Source organism: Palaemon carinicauda, chromosome 20 (assembly GCF_036898095.1).
Source record: "Palaemon carinicauda isolate YSFRI2023 chromosome 20, ASM3689809v2, whole genome shotgun sequence".
In the NCBI taxonomy this organism is placed as follows: Eukaryota; Metazoa; Arthropoda; class Malacostraca; order Decapoda; family Palaemonidae; genus Palaemon; species Palaemon carinicauda.
In genome coordinates this window covers 44,008,532-44,026,364 of record NC_090744.1, presented here as the reverse complement: position 1 = coordinate 44,026,364, position 17,833 = coordinate 44,008,532, and positions in this window count along the sequence as shown.

Below are 17,833 nucleotides of genomic sequence, written 5' to 3'. Positions count from 1 at the left end.
AGCTCCCCAGTTATTCTCCACCTTTCCATATCGAAGTGTTAACTCTATATGGGGTGCAGATAGCTATGTGGCGTGTTAATACATACTTCCCCTGTTGATATACGATATCCTAGAGGGAAACCTTTAGGGTACTCGCACCAGAAGTTAGAATTCTGTGATAACCTGTGGTTTAATTCTCTGGAAATATCCCTGTAGTTAAATATACCCAAGGAAGCTACCGAAGGAACCTTCCATCAGGACGTCATGGCTATCTCACCCAAAAATAGATTTTTCGCTTCGCTCAAAATCCGTTTTTACGCTTGTTTTGTTGTAGGATATGTCTCTCTCTTTCTCTCTCTCTCTCTCGTACGCTTATTCGAGATGTGATTTTTGCAACAAAGAATATTATTGGATGCAGTACTTCGTACGTATACATACAAAAGATTCATGGAAAAGATGCACATCCATTACATTTGTAGTACAGTAGTAGCCATCAGCAGCCTTACACCATTCTAATATGGTATGACTGCATCTGATTTGCGTTTCATGTTCGATTTAATTTTACTACATACTGTATACAGTACTGAATTATCGTATGATCACATTCTCTTTTCGTGTTTTATTTCTTTCTGTGCTGAATCATATGTCATATGTAATGCAATGAACAATCAGTAAGAGCAGATATTAATAATTACAGTATTAATGGAATTACAGGTAACGAAATATCGTATTTGGGGTCTTCAGATATCGCTGTATTTTCGAAATTTCCGGAAAATCCGCGATATGTATATATATATGGGTTATGAAAAAAACCCGCGAAGTGGTGAATCAGCGATGGTCGAACCGCGAAGTAGCGAGGGCTCACTGTATCATCAATCCGGAGAAGAGGAGGAGGCAGGAATAACTCGTGATCGTATAAAACGGAAAACGGGAAATCCACCTCTCCTACTCGAGCTTAAGAAAGAAAACGAGAGAAAGGGTAACTCGTAACTGTAGTAACAGAAAACGAGCCCTCTATGCTCATGCTCTCATGGTTACATAATAAAGAACCAAAAACAATAATATGATAAGAATAATGATAAAATTGTAATAACCAAGAACGAAGAATAACGACAACGTAACAAATAAACATAAAGATATACTGTAGTCTAAAACGAGCACCTTCCTGAGGCGTGTACATAAACTATAACAAAGACCAGATCGATATTCTTCGTTGGTTCAAATTGGACTTGTTAGCAAATAATTACCATAGTATAAACAATAATAAAATAATGATAATAGAATTGGTCATAAAACGTAAGTGATATAACCTAGATGACAGAGTATCAGATGGGCAATATTAACTTGAAAAACTACCGAAGCGAACAAAACCAAAATGGCTGCCGATACCGAGGCAGGCCAAGCCGCTTCCAAAACTAAAATCCACATTACTGGAAAAAGAACAAATGCCCGGTACTGAAATAAACTGTCAAAACAAACTATGGTACTTAACATTAGTAAAGGTGAAGTAGCAGTGTCAGTCATGTTGAATTAACGACAATCACTTGCGAAAGCACCGAGCAAAACAAATTACGACTTAGCAGGCAAGTCCAAAACAGAAGGATGACCTGGAGGGCGCGCGTGGTAGGTGTCGGTAGGGTAGTCCAACTGTGTTCTCTAGGGCCTGTCACGGCCCTCCCCTTTGATGATGGGATTATCTAAATGGAAGACAGCCTGTGAAAAGTGGTTTTCACATGCCCCTGTTGTATACACGACACCCACAAGGTGATCGTGCGAGGGTAGTAACCTCTGCATTCCATGCTTTTATCTTTCTCTAGTATATTTGGAAGATTTATATTAGAGAAATGTAAAGAAGGACTTCTTTCACCGGCCGTCACAGGTCGCCCCAGAAATACATATATATATATATATATATATATATATATATATATATATATATATATATATATATATATATATATATATATATATATATATATATATATATATATATATATATATATATATATATATATATATATATATATATATATATATATATATATATATATATATATATATATATATATATATATATATATATATATATATATATATATATATATATATATATATATATATATAAACATATATATATATATATATATATATATATATATAAAAGTATATATATATATATATATAAATATATATATATATATATATATATATATATATATATATATATATATATGTATATATATAAATATATATATATATATATATATATATATATATATATATATATATATATATATATATATATATATATATATATATATATATGTATATATATAAATATATATATATATATATATATATATATATATATATATATATATATATATAGTATATGTATTCATATATATATATATATATATATATATATATATATATATATATATATATACACATATATACATATATATATAATACATATATATGTAATATATATATATATACTGGTCTAAAAACCTTTATGTGACAGGACCTCCTCCAATACCCTTTTTACGGGGCGCTCTCAAGGAACAAAATGATCACCTGACTAAAGTCAAGCATTGTGAAAGACTGTCGCAATCTCCACGAACAATCATAAAAAAACAAAAGTTCCAAGAGAAGGAAAGGGTATTAGGGTTATGGGAATATAGTGGTGGATCCTTCCCCCACTACTGCACTCGTTGCTACGAATGGTCCCAGAGTGAAGCAGTCCTCATAAAGAGTCTGGACACATTTTAAATAATGTGAAGCGAACACAGATTTATTCCTCCAAAAGGTTGTGTCCATAATACTCAGCAACGATCTATTCTGCCTGAAGGCCACCAAAGTTGCTACAGTTCTAACCTTATGCGTCTTACTTAAAAACTCTTGCGGTCTGCCTTACTGCAATTTGCATGAGTTTCTCTTATTAAAAGCCTGATGAAGAATGAAAGTGCATTCTTCGACCTCTGTAACGAGGGCTTCTAGACCGAGCACCAAAGAGCTTCTGTCTTGCCTTGCAACTTTTCCGTTCAGTCCAGGAAGAACTTCAGGGCTCTTACTAGACGCAGGAACCTTCTCCAACTCCTCGCCAACCACATCCGAAAGGTTCAGAAACTCAAAAGTCATGGGCCAAGGTTGAGAAGAGCGTTTATTCTTGACGAGAAAGCCTAACTGCAATGAGCCGATCGCTTTGTATCTCGAGAAAACCAACGTTTTAACTAAAAGCATGAATCCCTCTGACTCTTTTAGCTGTCGCCAGGCTGACCAAAAGTAGAATCTTCATCGTGAGGTCCTTAAATGAAGCTGAATGCAAGGGCTCAAACCTGTCACTCTTAATGAACTTCAGGACTAAATCCAGATTCCAAGCTGGTGAATCCTGGAACTATTGCTTTGATGTTTCAAACGATTTGAGAAGTTCCTGTAGGTCTTTAACATTAGAAAGGTCCAAGTGTTGACCTGAATACGGTTGCTAACATACTCTTGTATCCCTTGATGGTAGAGGATGAAAAAATTATGTTTCCTTCGAAGATATAACAGGAAGTCAGCAATCTGAGTTATAGAGGTACTGGATGAGGAAACAGAGTTGACTGCACCACTCTCAAAAACTTCCCACTTGGATTGGTAAACCTAGATGGTACACGTCCTTCTTGCTCTTGCATTAGCCCTAGCTGCTTCCTTCAAAAAAACCTCTAGTTCTTGAGAGTTTTCCGATAATCTGAAGACAGTTAGATGAAGAGCTTGGAGATTGTTGATGGTATCTTTCCAAGTGGGATTGTTTGAGTAGAACTACTCTTAATGAAAAGCTTCTTGGAGAGTTTATCATCCATTCCAGAACCTCTGTGAACCACTCTCTTGAGGGCCAAAAGTGGGCCACTAGTCAATCTAGCCCCTTCGTGTGACCCAAACTTTTTGCATTACTTAGTAATGAATTTTGAATGGTGGAAAGCGTACACGTCCATGTCACGAGCTGTTCGACGTTCGACGTCGCGTTCTGCTTGATGCTCGACGTCGCGTCTCGCTTGACGCTCGACGTCACGTCTTGCAGGACGCTCGACGTCATGTCTTGCTGGACGCTAAACGTCACGTTAAAGCAGGAGGTTCGATGTCACGTCCTGCTGGATGCTCGATGTCACGTTAGCTGGACGCTCGATATCACATCGGGCTGCTTGACTCCTTTGGTTAAAGCGGCTAAAACACGCCATATACCAATGGAGATGTAAAGACGTTCGTCGTCAAGAACCTCTTGACTAGAAGCCTTACGACGCTTGGCGTCCAGGTGTGAAGCTACCTGACGCTCAGGGTCCAGGCCTGCTACTCTCTTGTTGTCCGCAGGCTGATAAACTTGCACGAGCGAAGAGAGTTTCTGTTGTATATCTTGCAGCATATTGAAATTAGGGTCCACTTGTTGTGGTACAGGAGATGTCACATCTACCACAATCTCACTTTCTACGCCATTTAAAGAGCATGCAGAGCGTCCAGAGGACGCTAACCAGACTGATGGGGGAGGAGGAGCATGAACCTAGGTCAAGCCAGGCTCAGACAACTGTCCTGCAACTGGGTGAGTTGGACATTTCATGACAGTTGCTGACGACATTAAAGGACGCTTGGCAGGAGAGCTTTCTTCGGTAGAATGAAAACGCTCAGGACTGCTCCAAAGCCTACAACCAGAAGTTTACGGTGTCATGATAGGACGCTGATTGACCGTGTCCACCTTCCTCTTCGGAGGTCTGGAAGCTTGACGCCAGCCTCGTCTGGGCGCTGCGTTATACGAAGATGACGAAAAAACTTTTACCTCACCTTTCCTACGATGAAGGTGTGCGTCCTGGGAAGCGTCAAAGGGTATGCTCAAGGAGGCATCTGCTCGGGAGCTAAAGCCCCTGGTTTCTTTTTGTCATTCGACATTCCTTCTCCCAGGGGTTTGGGAGCTTGGAAGAGGTCTATGGTCGACATTCCTTGGAAGAGGTCTATGGATAGAACGTTCGACATTCCTTCTCCCAGGATTTATGGAAAGAAGAACAACAGGTCCTAGCAGACGCACCACCTATTTGAGGGGTGGTGCTTAGGCCGAAACAAAGAGCCCAAAACTGGACAACTTCCTCCTAAACACGAACCTTCAGGAATTGCTTGAAGTTCGGATGGATGAGGATGTGGAAGTAAGCATCCTGGAGGTCTAAAGAGACCATCCAGTGGACCTTTCCTACTGCTGTAAGGACTGATTTCAATGTCTCCATGGAGAACTTTGACTTCTGAACGAAGGCGTTGAGAGTAGTTACATCCAGGACCGGACAATAGCCTCCCTCTCCCAAAAGAGAGACATTTGATGTTGTATAGTCTGTTTGGCAGAGAGGTCTCTTGGAGTAACTAGTAAAGGAGGTTTCACAAGGAAAAAGATTTCGCATCCATTCTTTGATAATAGCACGGACCAAAGGTCTGCTCCTCTCCTCTCCCAGGCTCACCAGAAGTAGTTAAGTCTGGCTCCTACTGTTGTCTGTGAGGTTTAGAGAAAAAGTATGCAGAAACTTTCTTGCTGATTAAGACACCAAAACCTGTGTCTTTGACCAACTCTTGAGGGAGAAGAGAGAAAGATAAAAGGGGTGGTGCATACTTCAATTCTGACTTCTGATTCAAAGTTATCTTGCCTCATTGCCTGCATTCCTTAAGAGACTCAGCGATCCACCCAGGGGTCTGTAAAAGTCTCTGTGGGGCTGCCACAAGGTCCTTGACCTTAACGTGGCTAGACCTCAACCCTTGCTATCCTGGCATACCTGATAAGGAAGCTGGCTTCATAGGTTTTTATGCCTCATTTACCTGCATTCCTTGAGAGACTCAGCGATCCACCCAGTGGGCTGTAAAAGTCTCTGTGGGGCTGCCATAAGGTCCTTGACCTTAACGTGGCTAGACCTCAACCCTTGCTATCCTGGCATACCTGATAAGGAAGCTGGCTTCATAGGTTTTCATGCCTCATTTACCTGCATTCCTTGAGAGACTCAGAGATCCACCCAGGGGGCTGTAAAAGTCTCTGTGGAGCTGCCACAAGGTCCTCGACCTTATGGCTAGACCTCCACCCTTGTTATCCTGGAATACTTGGATTGCATCCAGTCTCCCATCATCCTCAAAGCTCTATTACATGATCGCGACAGTACCATCTTAGAAAACAGAGGCTCCTTCGACGCCTTCCTTAGCGAAAAACTCTGAAGGCGGGACGAGGACCAGCAGGCACAAAATAATTCGGAAACTCTTCAGAAAAAACTCTCATGAGTTTTTATAAGTCAACTGAAGGATGAAGGAACTTAGGATCTTCTCCTACAAGAATTCCTCTAAAAGATGAATAATGGAAAGGAAATCGTCGATCCCTTCTTCCTACAAAACTCTAACTGAGGTAGAAACTTGTTTCCTAGGAGTCAACTACTTAATGTCCTGTAATTCTGGCCTCAAAGGGTCCAAGATCATTACTTACTTATACTTACTTTTAAGGTTTATTTCTCACCCTCCATTAGACACCAAGAGTCTGTACAGGCGGGCCTTGGTGTGTGAAAATAATTCTTGCAGTTAATATTTTTCTCTGTATATTTTCAGTTATAGCGCCTGGTATAACTATGTTCCAACGCTAGATGCTCGCAGTCATTACGATCAGAACTAAGACGTTCGGCTTGACTGGTGTAATCACGACACCCGAGTCCTGATGCTCGACGTCACGTCTAACTGCTTGCGTTAAGTCCAACTGCTGGAGGCTAGACACCATGCAACTGCTTGACGCTCGGCGCCACGTGACTCTCGGAACAATGACGTTCACCGTTTAGACGCTCGCGACTAAACGCTCGCAATTTAGACGCTCGGAACTATGCTTGAAACTCTGTGTCACGTCCAACTGCTTGACGCTCGATGTCACGTAAATGCTTGACGCTCGATGTCCTGTTTAACTGCTTGACACTCGACGTCAAGTCCAACTGCAGGACGCTTGACGCCATGCAACTGCTTGACGTTCGGCGCCAAGTGACTCTCGGAACAATGGCGCTCACGATTCAGACGCTTGCGATTCAAACGCTCGCGATTCAGACGTTCGGGACTATGACGTTCGTGTCTAGAACATTCGCTCATCCAAAAAGAGAGACAAAGAAGTTGCACTCAGTTCCAAACATTGTGTCAAACTCTTACAGCATCGTTAGTAGTGCTGGACGTTTGACGTCCTGCTGGACACTCGACGTCCTACAGAAAGCTCGATGACGTCACGCTTGTCGTCCAATGACGTCCTGCTGGAAGCTCGATGACGTCACGCTCGGTGTTACGTGTCATGACTTCCAGCTACTCAACGCTTGGCGTGATGTAATCCATTCCTTAACGCTCGGCGTCCTTCTTGACGCTAGCTAATTGTCTATAAGGAAGTAAAATACGTAAGACGCCAGCTCTGTCTGTGAGCTGAGTCAATCGACGGTGAAGATAACACTTTTACCTCGCCTTACCAACGGCGAGGGCGAGCATCCTGGGAAGCGACAACAGGAATGCTCGAGGGGACGTCTGCTTGAGCGCTAACGCCTCTCGTTTCCTTTCGCCGATCGACATTCCTTCTCCAAGGGGTTGGGGAGCTTGGAAGAGGTCTAAGGCTGGGATAACCACAGGTTTGAGCAGAAGCACCCTCCACTGACTGATTAACGGATTTTGAGCGAAGCGAAAAATCTATTTTTGGGTGAGATGGCCATGTCGTCCTGATGGAAGTTCCTAAAGGGTAGCTTCCTTGGGTATATATAACTACGGCGATATTCCCAGAGAATTTACCTTAAGGTACCCAGAATTCTAACTCCTGGAGCGAATATCCCTAATAAAAGAACCAGGGATATCGCGAAATATCAGAGGACGTATTCTTGACACGCCACATAGCAATCTGCACCCCGAACAGAGTAAACACTTCGAAGGGGTCAATTGGCAAGAAAACGAAAACGAGAAAGAAAGGAGAGCCGCTCGCAAGGTATCTCTCCTCTCCCGTTTCGTAAGCGTGCATTGTGCCGCTCACGGCGCCATCTGTATTCCTTGTAGCGATACACGAGGTGCTACAGATACTGTATGTAGGGAGGGGACCTACAGCCCTTTAGAAGAAAGGGAAGGGCGGGTCCATCAGGACGACATGGCCATCTCACCCAAAAATAGATTTTTCGCTTCGCTCAAAATCCGTTTTTTGGGCTCAAGCCATGTCGTCCTGATGGAAGTATACCAGAGCATTACTGTATCTGTGGATTCTCAAAACGTGCCATACTCCCCGAAGGTATTTCCCGGCCAACTAGACCTAGAGACCTAAGATGTTACCGTCATACATCTTTTCAACTAACCATAGACCATGTTAGTGCTTCCTGCCCCCTACAGGGAAGAGTCCTACTAGACTCTGGAAAAGTCTCGAAGAGTACATATACCTATGTATGAATAACAGACAAGCCAATATAGTGGTCTCACCCTATATCATGTAAAGCATAGTTTGTAAGGAACCACTGAGTCAATATGAAATATCGACCAGTTCCCCGTTCAATACTGGATTGGACAAAGGTTTATATCCGAGTAGGAGGAAAACTTGCATATCCGCCACCGTCCCCTTAGGGCATGGAGTCCTCCCGCCAAGGGAAAGCATAAACCAATGCAAAGAATGCTTGCATAAGGGAACAATCTATTAGAATTATCCCAGATAAATATACATAGAACGTAATGCAAAATTATTTCAAATAAATTGACACAGGTGAAGGAGACGCAAGGTTCACAAGAATTAGTTTATTGACAAACAATAAATAAAACAGGTTAAACAACCATTATATATATATAAGAGGAGGATAACCAACAAATAAGCATAAGCATGATAGTAAACAGAAAACTTGTTTATCTGAAAGAAAAACATTAGCGCCACTTTTAACATACCGAGGTATCAAAATCATAAAAGTGTGTATTACTAATCAGTTACATTAGCGTTGGAAACGCTCGGCACACATATCTGCACTTATGCTAGGTTCACCTTTGAAAGTGGAACAGTCAATGTGGGCAACCCAGTGCCCTAACACTTAGTTTGTAGAACAGTTCGTAACTACACACTCACTCCGGAATTAATCGTCCCAATTAAATCCACTGTTCCTCGCAGAGTTAAACAGCAGGGTTAACGACACTACCCACTGCTACCACAGACCTCTTTAGTTGCTCCACTTGCTTCGCATAGTGACGAAAGAACACTCTGGAAGACTTCCAGCCAGTGTATGAACAAAGATGTTCGAAATCCATACAATTAAAGAAATTTAAGGATGAGGCAACTTTCCTCGGATCGTGACCTGCGGGTGTACTGTCTGGATCCGCTCTGCGAATAAAATAGGTGATTTTAGCCCTAAGTTGTTTCAGTGATAAATTTGAGCCTGATGTTTCTCCCCTGAATAGTTGACCACCCCTGAAGTCTGAAGTTCTACGAAGATAGACCTTTAGGCATTCCACTTGACATAGAGATGCATCTTCTTTCAGAGGGCAGATTCTCCAGGGACCCCACCTGTTGGTGGGTAACTCGTTCTTGGCGAGAAACGTAGGATCCGGAAACAGGTTCAGTTCTCCCCCATCCAAGAACTGAACACGACCCTCGTCTCTCGAGAGGGCTACAATTTCACTAACCCTGGCCCCCGATGCGAGTGCAAATAGGAAAATAACTTTTTGGGTCAAATCCTTTAAAGCACACTCCTCATTGTTCAACAGCGAAGCGAAATGAAGAACTATCTAAAGACCATGTAATAGGCTTTGGAGGTGCTGATGGTCTGAGCCTAGCACAGGCTTTTGGAATTTTATTAAAAATATCGTTAGAGAGGTCGACCTGGAAGGCATATAAAATGGGTCTTGTCAAAGCAGATTTACACGTTGATATTGTGTTGGCTGCTAACCCTTGACCATGGAGGTGGATGAAGAAAGATAAGCAGAAGTCCGTCGAGATCTTTTGCGGATTCTTCGCCTTGACAAAGGCCACCCATTTCCTCCATGATGACTCATATTGCCTTCTAGTAGATTTGCACTTATATTCCTCTAGGAAGTCTATACTGTCTTTCGAAATCCCGAAACGTTTTCTCACCACTAGGGAGAGAAAATCATGAGCTGCAGGTTCCGGGTTTTCTGTGATGAAGCGCAGACAGTCGACTTCTGAACTCGCTGGGTCAGAACTGGATCTGGTAACGGCAGACGCTTCAGCCGTAATTCCAATGCCAGAGGGAACCACACGCTGTTCGGCCACTTGTGAGCCACTATTGCCGCTACTCCCTTGAAAGATCTCAGTTTGTTGAGGACCCTTAATAGAAGGTTGTGAGGAGGGAACAGGTAAATCCTGGACCATCTGTTCCAGTCGAGGGACATCGCGTCCACTGCTTCTGCCAAGGGATCCTCGTACGGGGACACGTAAAGGGGTTGTCTTTCGTCGCAAAGAGGTCTATCTGCAGTTCTGGGACTTGACTCGAGATGAAGGAGAATGATCCTGCGTCTAGGGACCATTCCGACTCTATCGGTGTGAACCTGGATAGAGCGTCCGCTGTCACATTGCGAACTCCTTGAAGGTGAACTGCCGACAGGTACCACTTCTTCTTTTCCGCCAGTTGAAAGATGGCCAACATCACCTGGTTGAGTGGTGGTGACCTCGATCCTTGTCGATTCAAGCATCTCACAATCACCTCGCTGTCCAGCACCAACCTTATGTGGATCAAGCGACGAGGGGAGACTTTCTTTAAGGTAAGGAGTACTGTCATAGCTTCCAGAAAGTTTATGTGAAATGTCTTGAATAGATTGGACCAAGTTCCTTGGGCCTTCTTCCGATGAGAATGACCTCCCCACCCCTCCTTCGAGGCGTCTGTGTGAATAGTCAACGAGGGGGGAGGTGGCTGAAGAAGTACCGACTTCTTTAGTTGCCTGACTTGGGACCAAGGCCTGAGAAGCATACGTAGACGAAGTGGAACTGGTCTTATCAGATCTCTTCGCGCGTTTGATGCATAACTTCTCCAAACTCCGGTTGCATCCTTTAGCTGTGCTCTTAGCACCGGGTCTGTTACTAAAGCAAACTGGAGAAAACCCAGCACTCTCTCCTGTTCGCGTCTTGATATCCTTTCGGAATCCAGAAGTCTCTTGACAGAACCAGCTATCTCCTTCCTCTTCTTCGCTGGGATGGAGAGTTGGTGTGACACTAGGTCCCAGTGGATTCCCAACCACTGGAACTTTTGAGATGGAGAAAGTCGAGACTTTTTTCTGTTGATCTTGAAGCCTAGATACTCTAGGAACTGGATCACCTGTAGGGAAGCTTGCAAACATTCTGTCTTGGATGCTGCCCACACCAGCCAGTCATCAAGGTAGGCTACCACCTGGATTCCCTTTAGGCGTAATTGTTTGAGAGCTACGCTCGCAAGCTTCGTGAAGATCCTTGGGGCTATGTTTAGCCCGAATGGCATGGCTCTGAAGGCGTAAAGTCTTCGATGTAGCTTGAACCCTAGGTAGGGGGAGAGTTGGCGATTGATTGGAACGTGCCAATAAGCGTCTGACAAATCTATGGAGACGGTAAATGCCCTCTTGGGCAGTAAGGTCCTTATGTGTTGCAGTGTTAGCATCTTGAACTTGCAGTTCACTATGAACTTGTTGAGTGGCGACAAGTCCAGAATGACTCTGAGTTTTTCTGAGTCCTTGGGAACACAAAACAGCCTCCCTTGGAATTTGATGCCCTTTACCCTTCGGATTACTCTTTTCTCCAACAGTTCTTGAATGTACTCCTCCAGAACGGGGGTGGAGTGTTGGAAAAATCGAGGGCACGGGGGTGGAGTGCTGTACCAGCTCCAACCCAGTCCATTCTTGAGTAGGCTGTGGGCCCAGGGATCGAAGGTCCACCGATCCCGAAAATTCTGAAGTCTCCCTCCTACCGGTATCATCTCACTTTGACTGCTGTTGCCCTGAGGCCTTGCCTCCTTGACCGCGACCACCCCTGAATCCCCTCCCCCTTGAGGGGCGTCTAGACGAACCTCTGGCTGCTCCTCTAGGCTTCGCTCGAAAGGTAGTTGACTGCCCTTCGAACGCTGGGTTAAATGCCGGAGACTGCGTCGACACGGCTTGGGGTACCCACTGGTACGTGGTCAGGGTTTGTGCCACCATCTGGGGCACTGTAGGCATAGGAAATTGCTGTTGCTGCTGCTGTCTGAATGGCTTGGCTGGCCGAGAGGGTAGCCTAGTCTTCTTAGTCTTCCTCTTTGGTTGGGGACCCTCATCCGGGGAAGACTTTCTCTTGAGAGATAGGCCCCACTTCTGGAGAAGGTTTCTATTCTCCGTGGCGGCCTTATCTACAACCTCCTTGACTGCTTCACTAGGGAAGAGGTCTTTGCCCCAAATGTTGGAGGAGATTAGCTTCCTTGGCTCGTGCCTCACCGCAGCCGAGGCGAACACGAACTCCCTACAAGCCCTCCTAGCTTTGACGAAGCTGTAAAGGTCCTTCGTCACTGTGACTAGGTGTGTCTTAGCCACTACCATGAACATCTCATGGACCTTGGGGTCACTTGCCATTGTCTCCAGAGTCGTTTGATGAGACATTGAGGCAGCAAGTCTTTCTTTTGTCTCAAGCTCCCTTCGCAAAAGAAAGTCAGACAGCTTGGGGAGGTTCTCACCGAACTGACGTCCGGCAATATCAGCCTCCAACTTCCCGACTGAGAAGGTAAGATGGACGTCCTTCCAATCCTTGTGGTCCATGGGTAGGGCCAAAGACAAAGGTTTACACTCCTCCAAGGAGGGGCATGGCTTACCTGCCTCGACTGCTTTCAGCACAGCCGTAAACCCTTTCTGCATAAAGGGGAAGGCTCTAGAAGGAGAGGACACAAAGGAAGGGTGCTTCTTACTCAAAGCAGGTACCTTTGAGTTTGTGAAGCCCCTCTCTTTCATCGAGCTTGACAGTAAAGCTTGAGCCTTAGCGTGGTCCAAAACTATGACCTCCTTCGGCTCTGTTTCTTCCTTTGAGGCTGATTCCTTCCTTAGACAGAAATAACAGTCCAGATACGACTCCTTGCTGGGCCAGTAATCCACCTCCTCAAGGGGGACTGAGCCCAACTTCTCTGAAATGACGATTTTTCCCGTCGTCATAGGCATGTGCTCAGCATACTTCTAAGGGTTAGCATCTGAGCACAAGGGAAGGTCTTTCACGCTGAGCTTCTTCTGGGGCCCACGTGATGCTGTAAGTCTCCGCATCTCCAGCTCCATTGCAGCCGCCTTCTCATTATTCTCCCTCTGCATCTGTTGGATCATTCCAACGATGGAGGAAAGGGTCTTTCCCAGCTCATCTGGGAGAGAGGACGATGTTGAGGGAATAGGTTCAGGAGCCTGAACCGGAGTAGCCGACACCTCGTCGACCTCTTCCTCTTCATTGTCTGGAGCCTGCTCTTCATCCTGGTCTTCTGCCAGGTCATCTTCCAGACGCTCGGACACCTCCGACATCCTATCGTCCAATTGGATGTCCTGCAGGGCGTCCGCGACTTCAGCATCCACAGGGATCTGAACCACTGGTATCTCCACTTGAGGCTGGGGAATCACTGCCTCAGCTGACGCCCTGGGGAAAAGGTAAGCCCTCATCTTCTCACTTGGAAGATAGGTCCCAGAAGTGTTCTTCTGAAAGCTCCTTACCCAGGTACGAAGCTTCTCCCTTGCTGCGTCCCTTGACTCCGCCGTCTTAGGGGAATCAAAAGCCTCAGTAATCAGGTTTGTGCACACGGTACATACCTGCGGGTCCCAATACCGGAGATCACCTTTGGAGACTGCGCATGCTGCGTGCCTCCTACACAAATCATGTCCGCAGAAGTTCTTGCTGCGGACGTTGCAGAAAACGCTTCCACACTTTGGATGGTCCTCCTGTAAAGAGAAGAAAATTCTATGAGTATCAAGTGAACTACGTATCACTGGATATACATAGCTTAGCATAACTAAACCAGAAAATAAAGACACACACTTGTATTTCCCGCACAGTCAATTGCTGCAACCTTCCAGATAATAAAATCGTATGGTTAATCTATACTAGAGCAACCAATGAATAATTTCCAGAGGAAAAAGGTGTAGCTCACACCCAAAAAAGTGATTTTAAAATGCTGGATAGTAGAGAAGAAAGAACTCACTTTCTTTATCTGTAAGGTTACACCAAAGGGCTGTGCAAGACAACACAAAAGTGTTAGAAAAACTTAGTGTTGTAACAAATACTATACTAAAGTTTTCTCCCTACAGTATATACTATACTGAAAAATACTGGCTACAGTATAGAAGGTAATGTGCCGGCCGCACACCTTAACTAGTTCCAAAGTATACTACTTATAAACTATAAGGTGGAAGAACGCTGGTTCAAATGCATGTGCCGGCCGGCAGCTAAACAACAACCACACCCGGCTGCCGGCCACTAATCGTAGCGGCCAGCAGACAATGGTGTGATATATAGCCGGCCGGCAAAGGTATACAACCAATGCCGGCCGGCAGCAAAAGAACCAGAGAACTCCGCCTGCCCGGCTGCCGGCCACTCAGGCCGGCAGCCGGGCTAGGGTACAACACTAGAAGAAAAACAGAATGGATGCCGGGATAAGAGACTGTACTAACTCATAACCCGGCAACCCGAAAGAGTGCACATAAGGAAGGGGAGAATATAACTTCAGGCTTCCTGACCAATGCCATCTGGCTCTACAGACAAACATGGATGAGAGACCAAGGGAGGTCCGGGCAGCACTCAAAGCAGAAGACCCCTGCCGGCCGGCAAGGGACTGAGTCAACCCCACATCCTAACCAATGCTAGGTACAGATGTAGAATGACGGACAGGAATGCAATGGCTAGGCCATCACAAAGGAAAGAGGGGGAAAGGGAGAAGAGGGTCCTGCCAAGCTTGCTCTAATAATGAATCACCCGCAGCCAAGAAAACTCATCTTAGCCTAGGGGAGATCCGAGGAGGGAGGCCAGCAATACTTGCCAACTCCCTCGGAACAAGAGCAAGGAAGGCGTTGTTATTCACAGAAAAGAGGATCTCATCCTCCACATCGAGAACAACAACACTGGACTAGTCTGCTAGATCACAAAAGAAGGAATGATCTCGTACAGAAACCTTCGAAAGTGAACTAAAGAGGCAAAGCCTCCTATGTCTGATGTCAGTCTAGTAAGGGAATCTCAACCACAAGCTAGACAGAAACAGACTCAGACTAAGAACTCTGATGTCCTACCCCCTTCCTGAAGCCAGACTTACTGGAAACAGGAAAGAACAGAAACACCCTAATATAGTAATATAGTTGTATCCAAAGTCAATTCAGATAAACCATTAGGGTTAAGCCCAAGGCTTAAACAGAGGGAAAGGGATTGCACACCTTCTCCGAAGAGAAAAGAGCAACCGGGGAGTGTGAGAAAGTATACTAAGGCCCCATAGACAACTAGCCTAGGCGCAAAGAGAATCGATTACCTAAATCACCGAAACTCACTCGTATACTATCTTGGAAGAAAATCAACATAATCTTAAATGTATAAAACTGCCTAAAGCTTTAATAAAATTTAAAACACTCGGAAATCTGAATATCATGCCGGAAAGTACTAGGGCCAAACGACTAGGCTACAAGGACTAGCGTAGGCCAGAATCGGCAAATCCTTCGCCAAAACAAAAATACTAAAAGCATCATATAAAGAAATCCTATGTAACGCTGAACAGCTAAAATTATAAAAGCGAAACAGCCGGGAACGTCGCTCTGGCTAACTAAATAACTCATACCTAGCGAGTGACAGCGTCCAGGACGCCTCCGGTAGGCAACAGCTCTTGTAACAACGATATCACTATCAAATCACTTTTAAAATCATCAAGAGCTTACATTTATACATAAAAGAAATAATACTCAACTTATCAGAAGCAGAAGAAGTTGGAGAAAGCATTATAAAGTTGAAATAATCCAAGAATTGCGAGAAACACAGGGAAAAAACACCGAGTTGTTGAGCTACGCAAAAAGGAAAACAGATGGCGCCGTGAGCGGCGAAATGCACGCTTACGAAACGGGAGAGGAGAGATACCTTGCGAGCGGCTCTTCTTTCTTTCTCGTTTTCGTTTTCTTGCCAATTGACCCCTTCGAAGTGTTAACTCTGTTCGGGGTGCAGATTGCTATGCGGCGTGTCAAGAATACGTCCTCTGATATTTCGCGATATCCCTGGTTCTTTTATTAGGGATATTCGCTCCAGGAGTTAGAATTCTGGGTACCTTAAGGTAAATTCTCTGGGAATATCGCCGTAGTTATACAGTATACAGTATACCCAAGGAAGCTACCCTTTAGGAACTTCCATCAGGACGACATGGCTTGAGCCCAAAAAAGTTCACTGCACTAATTAGAACAGAAAATTGCACTTTTTCATATTCTTTCACATAAGACCAAAGGAAAGACATATAAGCCTTTTTACTTGTAAAAAGAAAGTACATTAAATGTAATATATTAATTAGACCTGCCCGCTGCGAGAGATATTAATCTTCCGCCAAGGGCTTGAATGAGAATTCAATACGTTATTTGATTAATATTAGAAATCCCAATATCGAAAACAAAAATAAATAACGATGCAAAGTAATTTGTGAGACTCTATCGATTGTCTGAGAACAACGTAGCGTAACTTTAACCGTACGCTAGTTTTATTTGAACTCTGAAAATAGATCGATGATTCTCTAAATAAAGTATACTAATAGGACAAATATATTCTTAAAAATAATATATTTCTTTTGTATTATAAGAACTTAAATACTTTGGTTGTTAATTAGAATTTTACTTTCCATAAATAACGATAAAAAAAAAATTTGTGATACTGTATCGATTGACTGAGAACTGCGAAGCAAAACTTTAACTGTAAGCTAGTTTACTTAAACTCTGAAAATAGATCGTTTATCTAAATAAAGAACACTAAGAGGACAAATATATTTTAAAAATATATTCCTTTTATATAAAAACTTAACTACTTCTAGTTTGTAAGGAGAGTTTTACTTTCCATTCTCTGCATCAAAAAAGAAATGGAAATGCAAATCATACTACGTAGCTACGTAGATTACGTCATATGATTGTGACGTGATAAAGTTGGCGAAGTGTTTACCTACAGCCATCATGTTTTAAAGAATAGGTTCGTTATTTTTTCAGTAGGTGGAAAAAACTCCTAATCCTACTCCTTTCAATTTATGAACATATCGATCGTAACCCAACCACTACTTTGTTGAAATAAAACCAAACTAGCGAAAGCCAACAGTAAATTGTACATCACCAAGATGACTGCAATTATACAGGTTACAGCGAGTGAAATATCCAATGATGTTGCCGGCATGGCCGGCAGGGAAGATCTGAGGAATCATGGAATGGTTCCGAGGTACCTCACTAGGGGTGCGCAGGTGGTACGCCTGGCTACCCAATCTGCGATTGCCGCGAGTTTTGAAATTTCTGCCGGACGTCAGGAACGTATAGCTATATATATACAACTACCGGGTAAGTCTTATGTTTAAAAGGTAGCAGTAGTTGCGTGAACCTTTCACCCAAAGTGGACAGAAACTATAGGCTGCAATAGTACATGCAGTATGTTATGTATATAAAATCTGACTTACAACAACAATTGACATAACCTCATGGTAAGAATGTATCTCCTTTGTAACTCAAGGACCTTCTGTAAATATAAACTAGCACTAACTTTTTCCTTTTGTTAGGTTTGCATCCAACATAATGTACATAAAAAATGAACTATTTGTAACATAATACTATGATAAACATATGATATTGTTTAAAAAATAAATTGGAACAAAAGTTAAAAATTTTACACAGTTTATTGGGAGGAATGTTGGGAATTACTACTGGCAATAGA